At 36.7% G+C, this 15,576-nt stretch overlaps 1 protein-coding gene across 10 annotated transcripts in view; it reads left to right on the forward strand.

Annotated features, from left to right (window-relative positions):
• The window catches only part of LRP1B (LDL receptor related protein 1B), a 666,036-nt gene that overhangs the window by 224,192 nt on the left and 426,268 nt on the right, over positions 1–15,576 (forward strand). The window lies entirely within an intron of this gene.

A 15,576-nucleotide genomic window follows, 5' to 3' on the forward strand; every position in this document is an offset into this window, starting at 1 on the left:
TATTATTTTAGCTGCTTGAAGGCTGTTAGACTATGCTGCTGCTTTTTTTTTTCAATGAACTGTCAATTAATAATAATGAAAAAAATAAATCAACAGATTAGCAGTAACTAAAAATATGGTTACTTTCAGTAGTGAAGTTATGTGGTGTGTAGGAATTGCTCCTGTGTGTATCATATGCTCTGGTTTACTTGTATCTCTGCTTAGAAAGCTCTGTAAAGAGAAAATGCGTGGAGCACATCGTTCAATGTCATAAGCAACTGATATTCCACATCTTGAAAAATTACCTAATAAAAGAAAGATTGCAATTATGTCACTGATATTAACATTTTAGGGAAAAACAGTTAAATAATTTGTACTGCAATTAAATAACGTACAATTTGTGGAAGATGGTTTAAAAGTATCTTTGATTTTTTTAATAAAAGAGTTATATGAATAGTATAACAGTTACATCAATATTTAATGCAATATTTTTGACAAAAGTAAGAAATTTTCTCTAGGTTTAAAAGTTGTATTAGCCCATTAGTCTGTGTCACTGCTGTCTTTAGTTACAGCAGGTTTATATGAACTCTTCTTTTTGTTTTGATAATGTCAAAACTTTTCATCTTGACATTTGCAACATTTCATTTTTACTTTGTTTTTTCATTAATTTATCTAAACGTATAAACTATACTAATCTATATTGTGATGATATCTTTTCTGTTTAATAAGATAATCAGTGTGTAATCTACAGAACACAGTGCAGTATAATATCCAGAAGTAGAAAGAAAATGAAGTGACAGTGAAATATTTTGCTTGTTTCAGAGCTTCCAATTCAATTCATGTTCTATAGGGGTGTCAGTTTTATTTCACTGTAAAAATTTATTTTTAAATATGTGTTTGCATATGAATATATGAAATTATATATTTAAACACATGTATCCAATCAGAGTTTAAGAAATTTTAGGAACGTTTTTCCTTCTGGATGTTTTTAATCATTAGCTTTCTGGTACTACCTGATCTGCAATAATTTTTGATAATATCTGACACTGCTCTGTAGTTAGGTATATTCATATCAGCTAGGTATTAATGCTCTTTACAATGTCAGTTAGATACAATGCTCTTGAAAAGTCCCACCAACAGATGCAGCACTGCACTGAAGTGGTGGTAGAAGCGGTGCCAAAGGTGTTGCTCTTTGCCCCATCCACACCGTAGAGCCAGGTTTGCTTCCTTTCCCTTATTTTAGCTCAGTGACTATGTACGTAATCCATACTAAATGTGGTAGCTGAAACAGATGGAGTTGCATAATACCCGACAGCCTAACAGTTGGTAACCCTCCAAGGAGGTGTGAAGTAGGGATTAAAGTCTCCTTAGGTGGGGAGGATATGGGCTGGGATTTTCCCTGGGGAGTATTTGTCAGCAGGGTAGGCAGTAGCAGGCAGGGGGTAGGTTTTTTTTTTTTTTTGTAGTTCTTTTTCCTGAAATAATCAGAGCACATCTATGTGATGAGACCTACAAGTGAGAGAGCTGAATGCCAGCTTGCTTTGATGGGTCTCAAGCGTGAACTTGAACATTTTCAGACCCCAGTTTTGTGCCCACTGTGTTAGAGGAGCTTTGGGTACTCCTAAGAGCTTATCAGTGCAGATGCTGAGCCAAAATTCAGGCCTTTTTTGAGTGGCAGTGGTATTAGAAAGTTGGAAATAAGCTTTTAATGTTGATGGGTTTAGGTGCCTAAGGCTTCTTGAAATACATATTTCTAGAATTTTACACAAAAAACGTCAAATTAAAGTTGTTTGGGCAGTGGCATTTTGTTGTTTGTATAAAACAGTTCTTTGTAATAACTGAAATAACTCATCTGGGGAAGGTACAGATGCCAGACAGAAGGATAAATGTTGTGCCAATATTTAAAAAGAATAAATGGAACAGTCCTGGTAATTGCTGGCCTGTTAGCCTGATATTGATCTGGAGCAAAATAATGCAGTGGTTAATAACAAGGCTTGCTTAATAAAAAATTAAGGAAGGTAATATAATTAATGCCTAACAGTGTTGGCTTAGAATAGATCCCACCAAGCTACCTTGATACTGTTTTTGATGAGATTACAAGTTTGATTGATAAAATAAAAATGTTGACATTAGTCATATGCCTTGGAAAAAAGCTTTGTAGTGCATGATAGTTTGGTTAAGCAGAGCAGTAAAACAACATGGTACAGTAGACAAAAAATGACTGGTATATTTTAAAAATATTTTTATATATGGCATCACTGCATAGAGGTTCTTTTTTTTCTGTAGTATTTAACTTTTTTATCACACTTAATAAAATATGAAATGATATTTTATATCATTAAAATTTTCAGATCGTGCAAGGGTGGGGAATGCAGTTAATGATGATAGTGACAGATCAGGCTCAGAGTGGCTGGAATCTCTTGTGCACAAGCAAGCAGCATGCTAAAAAGCCCATGCCTTGGATAAAGTCACACTCTCAGAACTGAAGATCCTACCTGGGAAGTCATTACTCTTCCAGGCGGTTGTTTGATGGAAATGAATTAAATATGAGTTCTTAGTGCAATCCCTTTGTATGTGTAAACAAAGTATAGGTAGGAATAGAAAAATAGTGTATTTGAATTTTGTTCATTTATAAACACTCTGTCTGCAATTCAAAGCATGTGTTGACAATTTAAGCTATACTCATAAAAGACTTCCAAGAAAGATGAAAAGTTTGTATGCTTTCCGTGTGATGGAAAACTGGAAGAAGCTAGAAGACTGTAGACACGAAAGGTAAAGGCCTGACTTTGTTTTGCATTGAAAAGAGTGAATTTGTAGAAAATTGAAATGGGAGGGGTATTTTGCTACCACAACTCTTTGTTTGCTATATCAAACAAATAATAATAGCTAAAGGCTGAAACTATTGGTGCATGGTTTTGGCTAATTTTCTACATAATGGAAAACTCAAAGCGTTTATTTGAGCCTTAGGTACGGAGCTAACCAAACTCTAACTCCATTGAACTTCAATATTTGGCATGGAAGGATTATCATCCCTGTGGTGGTTGTGATGTGTTTGGGAGGCCAACTAATCCACTGTCCAACAAAATGTTCACAAGTTTTTCACGAGTTGTATGTACCTGGATCTTTGCTAGGTGAGGTTATCAGAACTTCTTCCAGTAGCTTCCAGGCACTGCAGTATGCACTCCTGTAGACCACATCCATCTTAACAGCATCAGAGGAAAAATTGTTGGTAGTTGAAGTCATACTAAAAATTCCTGGCACAAACTGAGAAGCAGGTAAATGCTGTCTGTGCGAGCGCTATCTGTAAGAGCATGAGAAACCTCTGTAACGCTAAAGAAGCAGTAGTTGTCAAAAAAAAGAACAATATATACCTTACTGTGTGTATTTGAGAAGCTTCAAGACAGAAATGACAGGAAGTTGATTTTTGGTAGGTGAGAAAACAGAATATTCGCAGAACAACCCTCCAACCCTAGTTGTGTGAGAAAAAAATCCCAATTGTATTTTTAGCAAGATGTATCAGTCAGAGAGAATAGAGGGGTGTGCTATAAATGAAGAGTGCTGACAGAGCATACGTTGTTAAATCTGAGGAAGGGTAATGAAACAGGACAGAGAAGGCTGAAATTTTGTCAGCATTTCATAATGCAAATTAAAAAGCACTACAGTTGATCTTCTTTGAGTAAGTAGTCTACATATATTCATCTCTTAAATTAAAAAAAAAAAGAGAGAAAGATAAAATGCTTCAATAAAAATTCTGACTTTTCTACTTCAATTTATTCTAAATATTCAGATAGAACTAGATTTAGAGTTTTCAGAGCTCTGCAACCAGAAGAGATGAAATGAAGAAAGATTCTCAGTACTTTTTTATTATCATGGTAGAGTTGGTGTAGAATTTAGAGGTGCTTTTCAGGAGGAGGAAGTAGCAGCCAATCCTGTAAAGAGAAGACAAGAAAATGGCATTAGCAAAAGAAGAGATAATTTGAGTATGCAGTTGACATAGAATTTCTATGCCAAAGTTATTTTCTCTTTAAGGGTTTTATTTACAAAAATACATCTCTGAAAGGATCCTCGAGAATATTGTAAGTGCTGATTTTCAGCACACTTGTATTGCTTTTCTTCTGTGCTGCTACCTTTGTGAGTGCATAAAAATAAGTGGAGTTCACTCACTGTTAATATGCCTAAATAATATATGTTACAAATCTATGCTCAGGTATGTGCTCCTGTGTGTGGTGTGCATTCTCAAGATAGTCATGTTTTTGGTATATTTATATATATTTATTTTACTCTTCAGTGTGCTTTAATCTATTGAATTTGGTAAATTCTGATCATCTTGAGGGTAGACAGGATTAAAAAACAAACAAAACAAACAAAAAAAACAAACACAAAACAAGAACACCAAACTACAATTTCAGGTAAGCCTAAAGCGCAAATATGGTTAAATGTTCCTGAATACACATATTTTTAACAAGGTAATAATATATTTCATTTTTTATAGTCCTATGTACTTTTGTTGCATGACCTGCTTTTGGGGTGAGGGAGAAATGGCTGAAAATAATCTAAGGCAAGTTTTTCCTTGTGCTATGCTTAGAAGTATGAGGAATGCTTTAATCTTTCATTGGAGGCAGCCTTCTGAGTTTCCAAATCTTCCGTCTTAATAGGAGATTGTCAAACATCTGAAACACGAAGGATCTCCTCATAACTGAGCCTCAGGCTCAATTAACTCCATTTCTTACTGATACTGAACAAATATTTTGGTGAAAGCAAAAGTATTTTTTCAATTTTCTGCCATTCTTACTAAAAGAGATTGAAAAAAATAAAATAGGAATGTTCCTGGTGATATCATTGTCCCCATATGAATCTATTTTTCCCATCCCTGTGGTATAATTCATCATTGGTATGCCTTAAACATGAACAGATTTTCATCCTGCCTGAGCCTAGGATCCCTGTAATCCCCTGTTCCAGGTTGGCTAGCTGAACAAAAGGAAGCTTTAATTAAATTATTGCATAAATTCCCTTTGGAGAAGCTGAATAAAATTCACTGGATGCACGATATCCAGCTCTGAGCAGATGAGGAAGGAAATCTGTGAGCCTAGTAACTGGCAAAGAAATCCCAAACCAAAGCCATCGAAACGCAATGCATTAAAGATGGTTATTTCTGAAAGAACCACATCCTCTTTTGAAACATCCCTGTGTTTTCCTCAACCTAGCTCGTGTTTGCGAGGTTTGTTTGGATTTGGTTAACTATGTTGTACACATGGCTGACAGTCTAGTTGGGGCATAAGCACGGATCAGCTCAGTTTCCTGCCTCATTACGGTACGGTATACAAGTTGTCAGGAGGGAAGCATTTTTATCACAGCATATAGATTTGTTTCTCTGATCTGACAGGGTGCTGGAGAACAGCAAATATTATACGTAGAGCTTGTTGGCTGTGTGAAGCAAATACATTTTGCAAGAATCTGACAGCTGAATATTTTTAATGGGTGAAAAGGGGAAGAGGAAGAAAGACTTGCCAAAATATTGTGGTAGTAACTGTGCTGGAAACATTGAAAACCGCTGTGGTTGCATGAGAGCAGAACCTCAAGCATGGTCTGTGATGTGCTGCGTAGTCCTCCCAGATACCACCTCACGCACATGGACAGCTCTTAGATCCGCAGAGTGCAAGTTAAAATCTGAAAGAAGACATTTCAGCCTGCCAGCGCTGGTTCAGGAAGCTTTGTTTTTCTCAACTTAGTACAGCGATAGGTTTTGAAGTGTGAAAGCTGCTGTGAAAGTGTTGCCACCTGTCTGTGTTTGTGGCTTTCCGTCTAATAGCAACTGTTGGAATGGATTTGGGATGCTCTTGTTAACTGTGGCTTGTAACGGGTTCTGATGGGAGAGGCGTCTCTTCCATTTCGGGGCAGAGCTCTAACTCAGGTTGTGGTCTGAGTCCTGACCTCATCACACACAAAGGCCACGGAGACATCGTGCATAGGGTTCGACAGTGCTATGTTATACTTAGCTGCTGTATTGTCTGTTACATATACCTGTCAGCTATGATATTCCTTAACGAGATGTAGTCCAGTAATATTGAGTACAAAACCTGCTGTGATACCTTAACAACCAGACTTCCTTTAGGTTCTCCTATGTCCTCTTAATGCTACTGGACAAGTAGCAGGGTCAATTGCTTGCTGGCCAATTCAGTTATGTTTATATAGTTGGACATGTTGCTAATGCTAATTAATTAGGATCTCCTTATACTACCATGAGATCTTATATCTTTGGGTCTGAAAGCATCATTTTAGGAAAAATAACTTTCTAGAGAGAAGCAAATAGTCATCCTAAAAAGTGACCAAAAAAAACCCACAACAAAACAAAACAAACAAACAAAAAAAACACAACCGATGCTTTTACTCTTTAGCAAAGACTTTTTAAAGGGGAATAAGGGCTTATGGAAATATAGGCTGTTGTTTTACACTGAACAATAATAATAATAATAACGATGATCAAGAAAAAATAGAATGAATTTACATATAATTCCCTTAGCAGAAGTGTTTCCATTATTTCCTGTGTTGCTGTCACTTAAAATCTGTCCATCGGTACCATGAGCCATGCTGGGAGCTAACCTGCCTGAAAACCATTCAGTTTTCCTATAAGGGGGTTAGCTTTTGCCAGTTTAGGTTCCTGGGTGGTGTAAACGTGGGTGTTGGAATGCAGAAGGAGGGCAGCCAAGCCTGGCTTACAGAGGAAGATCAGGAACAGGCATTTTAAAATTGTCATGGGACTGCAATCCTGATGTATTGTCTGACTGATGGGTGTCTTGAATGGGAGGAATTTAGCAATTTGCTGGGTAAGTTTTAGAGAAAAATACCGGATAATGCTGTCCGATGGCTTGAGCCGAATCTTTCTGTTGATTTCAGTCCTTGACCTTTGCCATTAGGTTGTCTTTCACTTCTTTGCAGTACAGCATATTTTCAGTAGATTTGCAGTTCCCACTCAGTTACCTGATAGTTGTGTATCAGTAGGTTCACAGTGGTTTAAATCACCAAGGTCCTTGGTGACCTTGCGCAGGGCGCTCTCACCCCACTTTGCACAGGCTCCAATTTGTGAGAGTGGGGTGAGGAACACCATCCCTCAGTCATGTTGTGTGAGATGGAGTTTAAATAACTTTCCTGGAAAGCTGGAAGAATGCAAAATCAAATGAGGAGAAAAAAAAAAAAAGAGAGAGAGAAAAGAAAAAGGAAGAACAGAAAAAAATGTCTTGGGAAATAGTGTTATAATGAACTCGTATCTGATAATATATATAAAATAGTACTAAATCAAAGTTTAGGTGGATCAGACATGCACCAATAAGAAGAAAGTGTAAGAATTCAGAAATTATATCATAGAAGCATAAAAACTGCTAAATTGGTGATACCAGGCATCCAACCAACTCAGTATCTTTTGGAAAGTGGGTATTAGGGAAACAAAAGATATGGTACAAATACAGATGTAGCACCCTTGGGAATCCACTCGGGAAACCACTTCCTTGGTGGCCCAGGGATAAAATGAAGGCACTTCATAGCAGGAATTTACATCCATGCCATCGTACCCCATAGACCAATGCAGACTCCTTCCCTGATCTGTTTTTGAATCCATCAACTTCTATGAAATCTTGCAATAGTGTGTTGCAAAGCTGGTGGTTTACAAGGTTCTTTAAATGGTGGTTCTACATTGTTTTGTCCTTTCTAAAGTTAATGTCTTTTTAATTTTCTTTGTTTTTTATGAGGTATAGTTTAAAAAATAAGCAATGATTTACTTCATCGTGCATTTTTAAAAATTCTATTTTTATGTATTTTGTGTGTGTGTTGTGGAAACTTCCATACAGTGTGTCTTAAAAAAAAAAAAAAAAAAAAAAAAAGGCACAAAACTTTTCAACAGTTCTGTTAAATCCTTCCTGAGGTAAAGTGTCTAGAGTTAGATGGAAAATTCCAGACGTGGTGCATCATGAATTTATATAATGGCATAACGATGTTTTTGATATGTTCTTAATAGTTTTTTATTTGCCTTTTTGAGGGCTACTGAGCATTAAGCTGACATTTTCAGAGAACTGTCTGACATGACTCTTAAGATATCTTTTGTGCATGGCAAAGTATTATCTTGGGCCTATTATTGTGCTAGGCAGGGTTATTCTTACCCATGTGCAGCTCACTGCCATTGAGCTGGAGCTGCCATTTTATCACCTCGACATTCTGTATTGGGTGTCTTTTCAGTCAAACTTGTGCTCAAACTTTCAAATTTACCACGATTTACTTAGATGCTGAACATCGAGGATCTATCCGAATGGTTTTATTTGCCTTTCCTCTTTTGTCCCAGAGTGACCAAGATGTTAATTTCCTTTAGGCAGAAAGCGAAGACAAAAGCCTGTGCCTGAGCTGATACTTGAGGACTGTGTATCAGCTTACTCAGAACTGTTGAAGGTTGTCACTAGCATCTACATGAAGAAAGGAAAAAATAAATAAATGAAAAGTTGAAGCAATTTTTTCATCCAGACTTTTACTGGGCTCACATTAGGAAAATGACTTGCCTCTGAAGAATTGTTCTATATAAATTTAGCCTTCTTGATTAAATTTAGCAGTAGAGTGAAACAGAATTTTAACTCATTTAGAAAATCTCAATCCATCTCTTAATGAAGTTTCCATAATCAAATTATGTAGATAGGAAAAAAAAAAAAAAAAGAAATTCAATATTTAGCAGTTCAAATGTGACGCTCTTTGCCTACCCCAAAACACCAGGAGTAAGGAAGTCCTGCTAGATTTTCCTCTAAAGATTTTCTATTGGAGCAGTACTGTTTTGAATAGCAAAATTTGATGTTTCCTTTTATTTCTGAGGGAAAACTTACTCAGTTTAAGCTTAAAAAGACACTTTGATACATTTTGTCTTTCTCGGGTCAGCTTCCAGCAGCCAAAAATTGCAGATTAATATCAAATGTTGGTTCTCTGACACTGAAATCTGTTAGACAGAAACTTCCATGACACACACGGCATTACTTACTGCCTCAAAGACAGCGAGTGTGTGTTCTCCAGCTGTTCCTGGGCAGATGTGAGGTGGGGGATTTCATAACCTACGCCGTTCTTGAGTAGATGTAATTTTTCTCTTTTTTTTTTCTTTTCATTTTTCCCCATGTAAGTTCTGCAATAAAGCCAAAAAATGAGATTTAGAATTAATAATGCTTCTAACCTTCTGAATGATTAATGTTTAGATGATGAATTAGTGCGAAAAAAAGATTATTCTGTTCTTCTGATTATAAGACTTAATAGTGATAATGAACTCGGGGTTAAATAACGCTTATATAGCACCTTTCAGCAGGGGGGCTCAAATGTTACATACACATAATTATGCTTTGGCAGATTACAATTATAAGCATCTAAGTCATTTTAAGGCAAAGCAGAAGTTTGCAAAAAGAGTCCCAAATCCCTACTGTGAGCCAGGAAGTCAGAAGTAGGGGCACAGAAACAAGCGATCCTGAGTTTCAGGTCCTTTCCTAATCACTAGACAGAAACATTTTACTTTAAAAATAAATAAATAAATAAAATAAATATTTTAAACAGGGTAATACCTAACTCTTCACTCAAATTGTTATCCTGTTAACTTCAGTTAACTTAATGAGTAAAAGTTTGTGGGAGGCTGTCAGTTCCTTGTTAGGAGAAGTGGGAAAAGGGGCAGGCATGGAAGGCATTTGTCACTTTGTCACTTGGAAGATGGGATTTGGCAATGCCCAGAACAGTGGAAAATGAGGTCCCACTTAAAGGTGGCAAGTGTGTTTATGAGAGACAAGGCTACTGAATGCTTCATTTTACCATTTTCCCAAGAATGAGCTGTGGGTGTGAAATGAGACTGTGGGAACTCAGTGCTGTGATGGGGATCATCAGGCTCTGTGCTATGGGGTCTCCTTGCTCATGTTGTTGGGGATGCTGGATCTCAAGCATGTCCCTCCCAGTGGGAAACCAGGGAACACAGCTTGGCCATGAGCACAGTTGTGTCAGGGAGTATTTATTGCTGGAGGCTGGGACTTCACCTCCTGTGGCCCTCTACTCCCCTGTCTCTTCAGGGCTGCACTCCTCAGGTAGCTGGGAGGCAGAACACATTCTGCTCTGGCAATTCAAAATGAGTGCAAATTAAGGTAAATTAGAAAATCATGAACTATTTAATTCTTCTATTTCCACATTATTTATTCAAAAGAAATTTCTATTAACAGTGCATTGGACTCACAAAGCAATTAACTCCATCTCTTTCACAGATCCCTCTACAGATACATTGGCATGCTCTGTAGAACAAAGGGTTTGATCTTTTGGGACTAAGATGCTAGTATTTTTTATTATTATTTATTTATTTTTTTTTGCTTATCACTGTGTTAACATGTGAGGGAAAATGATTAGTTACGTTGCTGCATAGAAGCAACAATAAGGTCAGGAAGATGTATTCATATCTACATCCACTTTAGAAATATTTTCCATTGCCACTATTCAGAACATCCAATGTGATTGTCTCCTCTTTCTTTATGTCTCCTTTGCCATTGTGTCCCCGAGAAATATGGCTGAGTTCAGCCGTTCTGCTTTTTGCATTTCGTTTGGTGCCTGATGGAGATACAAAGCACAGATAATGGGTCCTCTTGAAGAGGATAAGTGATGTTAGATAAACTGCCAAGTATTTCACTGACAGAAAGACGCATTCTTTCTCAGTTCCATGAGGCCCAGGAGTCAGTTCTGGGATGGTGGATGCCTGTATAAACAATGGTTTGTTTGCTACCTAGGTTAATAAATACCGTGATGCAGAAGGAAATGCACACTTTAATTATTCTAAAACATAATTTATACATTAGTTTCCATAGTAACTTGTCATTGCTGTGGTATGGTTGAAGCTAGTGACATTTGTGAGAAAGTCAATTTATGCAATGATTTACAAAGTAACATTTGATTTCTCATTTTTTTCTTTTTTTTTTTTTTTTTTTTTTTTGTATTTATTTATTTATTTTGTGGCGATGGTTATGGCCAGCTGCATTAATGTTGAATTGCTTATATATACCATACGTGCAAACTAGATGGAAAAAAACAGTCAATGAGGTCACTGTACTTTAAGCATTAAGAAGTGTAATTGAAATGTTCTGCACAAGAGGCTGTATTTTCAAAAACATAGTACTTTGACACATGGGAATATTGTTTCTTCAGGGCTTGCTCCCCTGTTAAATGAAGATGTAAGTGTTTGGCTCTGAAGGAATCATCGCTTTCAACCAGGGACAATTCACTGTGCCAATAAAAAGGTTGTGTACAATTTAGAAAGAACAAGAAAACAATGTTCTTGGCTCTAATTAGTTTTCTTGATATATAAGGTACTATATTTCTCAGAAGGTTATAAATGATACTAATGCTGTTATTTTGACATAATAAGCCTCCTAAAAAAATTACTGAGTTTAGATGAAAAATAGATACAGTACTTGCAGGCATGTATTCCATTGTAATGCTCGCAGCTATTGCTGTATGTATCCGTGGAGGGAACTCCCAAGGATTAAACCATAAGCTATTGCTGCTGCACACTTCTTAACAGACGTCTTCAATAGGGTATGGAAATCTGCAGCAGTAGAACTAGTTCCTCAAGAAGAATATTAGTATATGCTGCTCTCAAAGTCATAGACACCATATGGAAAAAAGTTCAGTTCCTCAAAGCTTTAAGCTGTTCTTTTGCTCATAGGTTTGCTAGATTATCTGCTAGTAAGTGGAATAAAAGCTGTGGGTATATCAGAACAGTAGTTCTATATACTATCATCTTTCTTGTTAAAATATCAATTTTTAGAATGTCACTGAATAGATACTCGGTTTGATAAGGAAGTATAGAAAGAAGAATAAAGGCAAATGTGAGTTAAAAATCTTTCAGCTAAGGTGCTGCATGCTGGGGGGCGGGGAGGGGGGGGATGAGTGTTTCTGCTGTGTGTGGACCCCGATGAAAAGGCCTCTGTGGAGCAAAGAGTTTTCTGACAGCAATGCAGGCATCGACACCAACGTGCACAGTGAAAGGATTTTGTGCTGTCCCACAGGTGGTTTTAAAAATTTTTCCACCAGCCCTGCATTTCCAGATCTGTAGCTTTCCCTTTGCTTTTAGCTCCACAACCTCTCACGTAGCTGCTGGGGCCCAGGGGCAGTGCTGTGTGCTGGGTTTGTGCTCCTGGCCTGTGGTCTTGCACCTGCAAACTCCAGGGATGCTGCTGTGGGGGGCTTCTCGTGGAAAGCAGATGCTGCTACTGTGAGATTTGCCTCTCTCCTTTCCTCCTTCCGCAACTGTTTCCTGCCCCTTACTTTGCGATTTGTGTTTTTCCTACTAGAGAATAGTATTAAATGCGTGGTGAAGCAGATGGCACTCCTGGAAACTCCCATTGAAAAGGGAGAGCATGGAAAAAAAGATGGAACAGAGCAGGTTGTCAAAAGCAAGCAAGCAGGTTGTCCCATTTTATATGATGGAGTGCTTAATTCTCGGTTGTCGATTATGCACTGTTGTTAGAACTAAAATGTGTTAGAAGGAAAAGAAAACTAAAGAGAAAATAATAATAATAATAATAAAAAAAACAACAACACAAAAAACAGGCAGTTGTTAAGCATAAGAACTAAGTGCATTAATAACAGGAAAACAGCCAGCATGAGCTGACTTTCAAGGTATTTACCTCTTCATCTCACCATCAGCAGGGAGAAAGACAAATAATTTATTCTGTAATTTCTCCTCATTTCATATCCACTATTGCAATATTGCAACTCAGTTCAGGTTTGGACTCTGAATTGTGTAGATTTGGACTTCTTAAGCTGTGGGTTAGATTTTCATTTCAACTGCATTGACATCAGTTAATGTTACTCTACAACTCTGCCCTGTACTTTGACCCTACTCCTGTATAAACAACGTGTTCTTCAGTTAATATCTGAAGGGATTATCAAATGGATCGATTTGGTAACTGAAAGACTTCTGTCTTTCGGACCAATTTCTAGAAATTAATGAAATTCAGCATGTTAAATGCACTCACGGATCACTGGACACCGTACAGAATTTTGTAAAATATCCCTATTTAATTATAGGTTTGTGAGTCTACACAATTATTTGAAAGTTTTCAAACAGTGAATGGATTGTAGTTTAGCAGAGTATTTATTCCACTGTGTTATCAATAGGATGAACATTTAAATTTACTCTCAGGTTGCCATTGAAAAAAATGGTGCTGCTTTGAAATGTGTGCTCAACAGAAGTGGTAGTACTACATTAACTACATGTTAAAAAACATGTGGTAGTATTGAAAATCTATCAGTTTTTACCTCATACACATGTATCTTTACACCACCATGCTTTGGTGGTTGCTGCATCATTTTTTTCACTACAAAAAGTGGCAGTGTAATTATAGGGGAAGGCACAATTACAAATTGCATGCAATTACATCCAAACAAGTAAACAAAATAAAACTACATTCAGCAAGCTAAGGAATAGCTGAAAGCCTTTTAATGGAGATGCCAAAGATGAGCTTTTGAAGCTCTACAATTTGCCAGTCAAATTGTTGTCATTTAGGAGAAGTTCCCCACAGAAGCTCATAGTAGAGCAAATGATTGGCAAATTGGCTTTCTAAATTATTATATACTGTCCTGATTGGTTTTCCACTATTATTCTTTGACAAGATCTTAATATTTTCAAAGTTGAGAACTTATATTTTTCTTTAAACAACAAACTTTCCTTTTCTGCACGTTTCATGAAGTGAGACAGGTTCACCAAATTGGGCACATCTAAGGAAGTCAGTAATATTTTGAAGGTGTGATTGTAATAAAAAAGCTTTATTAGTTTTTAAAAAGATCCCACAAAAGAGGATAAATATCGGGTCTATTTTGTTCAGAAGTTTATCACTGAAATAGGTTGTATCTTCTACATATAAATCAATGGGAGAAGTAAACAAAGCTGCAGAGATAAGGTCGCGTTCTTGGGTATAGACAGATCCTATTTCAAAGAAATTAAATTTTGGTTGTAGCTGACTGCTGAGAACTTCTTTGTTATCTTGTACACAGTTACTAGAGCTTCAGTATAATTAATGCTGGTTAATGCTGCAGGACGCACAGATCAAAAGGATGCTTTCGCTTACTTTCTGTACCATGGGATGCAGCTGCCTTTCACATAGAGCTACAACATCCCTATTGGAGTTTCTGAGGCTTTATAGTGAAAAGGGACAGATTCCTACATAGTGCAATCTGTTTTGTATCATTTTTTGAAAGATTAAAAGTTATTTGGTGGATGGATAAAAGGCATCAGGATTCTTCCATAACCGTTTAACAACAAATGCTATGGAAAAAAAAAAAAAAAAAAGAACTTCAGCCTATCCAGACACCATCAGATTATCTCATGTTGTCTTGAAATACATCCTGCAGCTGCATCCTCTTGACAAATAATCCACCCTCTGCACCAACAGTGTACTTCAAAATAATTGGCTGAAATAATCTTAGCAAATAATTATTTGGCCAATTAAAGCTCTCAGTCTGCAGAAGTAGTGAACTGTGAATAGATTTTTAATTCCTGTGAAATCCTGAAATTTTTAAAAATGGAGGGAAGGTAATGAGCATCTTAAACTCATTGAGCAAATATTTTCTTTTGAAAACACTGAAAAGATGTAAGTTTTTCTTTCTGCAAACACTTATGGAAACCAAACGTTACTCAGATTGATATTTAAATGAAAAAAAAATCACTAAAATGACTGATAAATACTGACACACCAGATTTAGAGGGTTTCTTTTAGCTAATGTTTTTGTGGTTAAAGATTATCTGTAGAAGCTGAAGCGTACATACAAGGGCCTGCCCTATGAAGAATTTTCCCTTTAGCTCTATGTTAAAGCTACCTTAAAATATTATTCAAGAAAATATGTCAAATAGAAACCACAACTGGCATATGTCTCTTGCAGCTGTGGAACAATCAGGAAATTTATATCAACTCTAGAGCATGTCACCACCTCACTACCTTTTTAATCCTGAAGAAACCAGAAATGGGGGATCTTCCAGAAGGGGCATCTTTCCAAGGACCTTGTAATTGGGCAGTAATAATCTCATACCTGAAATATTTCCTTTATGGTGTTTATTGCTACTGGAAAGACTTGGATTAAAAATGCTATTGCAAACTAACAGAAAAAAAAAAAAAAAAAAAAAGAAAGAAACAACCAAGAACTATGGGGAAAAAGTCTGCCATCTAGAATGCATTAAAGAAAACCGGCAACTAGTAAATGGAGATGGAAACAAAACTACAAGAGTAGACCAAACCAGGAAAATGTAAAATAAATAAGGAAGCAAACAAAAGAGTATAATAAGAAGCAGAGAGGCAAAGATTAAAGCTGAAGTGTTTTAAGGGCAAGAATGAAAAAAGTAGCTGAAAGCACACCATTTATCAGAATAAAAGAGGGGCACATTTGCACCATCATGTTCTGGAAGGCTTTGGCTGTAGGACAGAAGGCATCTCATGCTGAAACTGTCTCCCATGTTCTTATTTTAGTTAGTGTTTTTGGACAGCTACCAGTGTCAGTGAAAAGCTTTCAATCATAGTGTATGTAATTTGGGTTGAGAAAAATAAGTAAGACATAACATTTTGA

The sequence above is a fragment of the Anas acuta genome, chromosome 6 (assembly GCF_963932015.1).
Source record: "Anas acuta chromosome 6, bAnaAcu1.1, whole genome shotgun sequence".
NCBI lineage: Eukaryota > Metazoa > Chordata > Aves > Anseriformes > Anatidae > Anas > Anas acuta.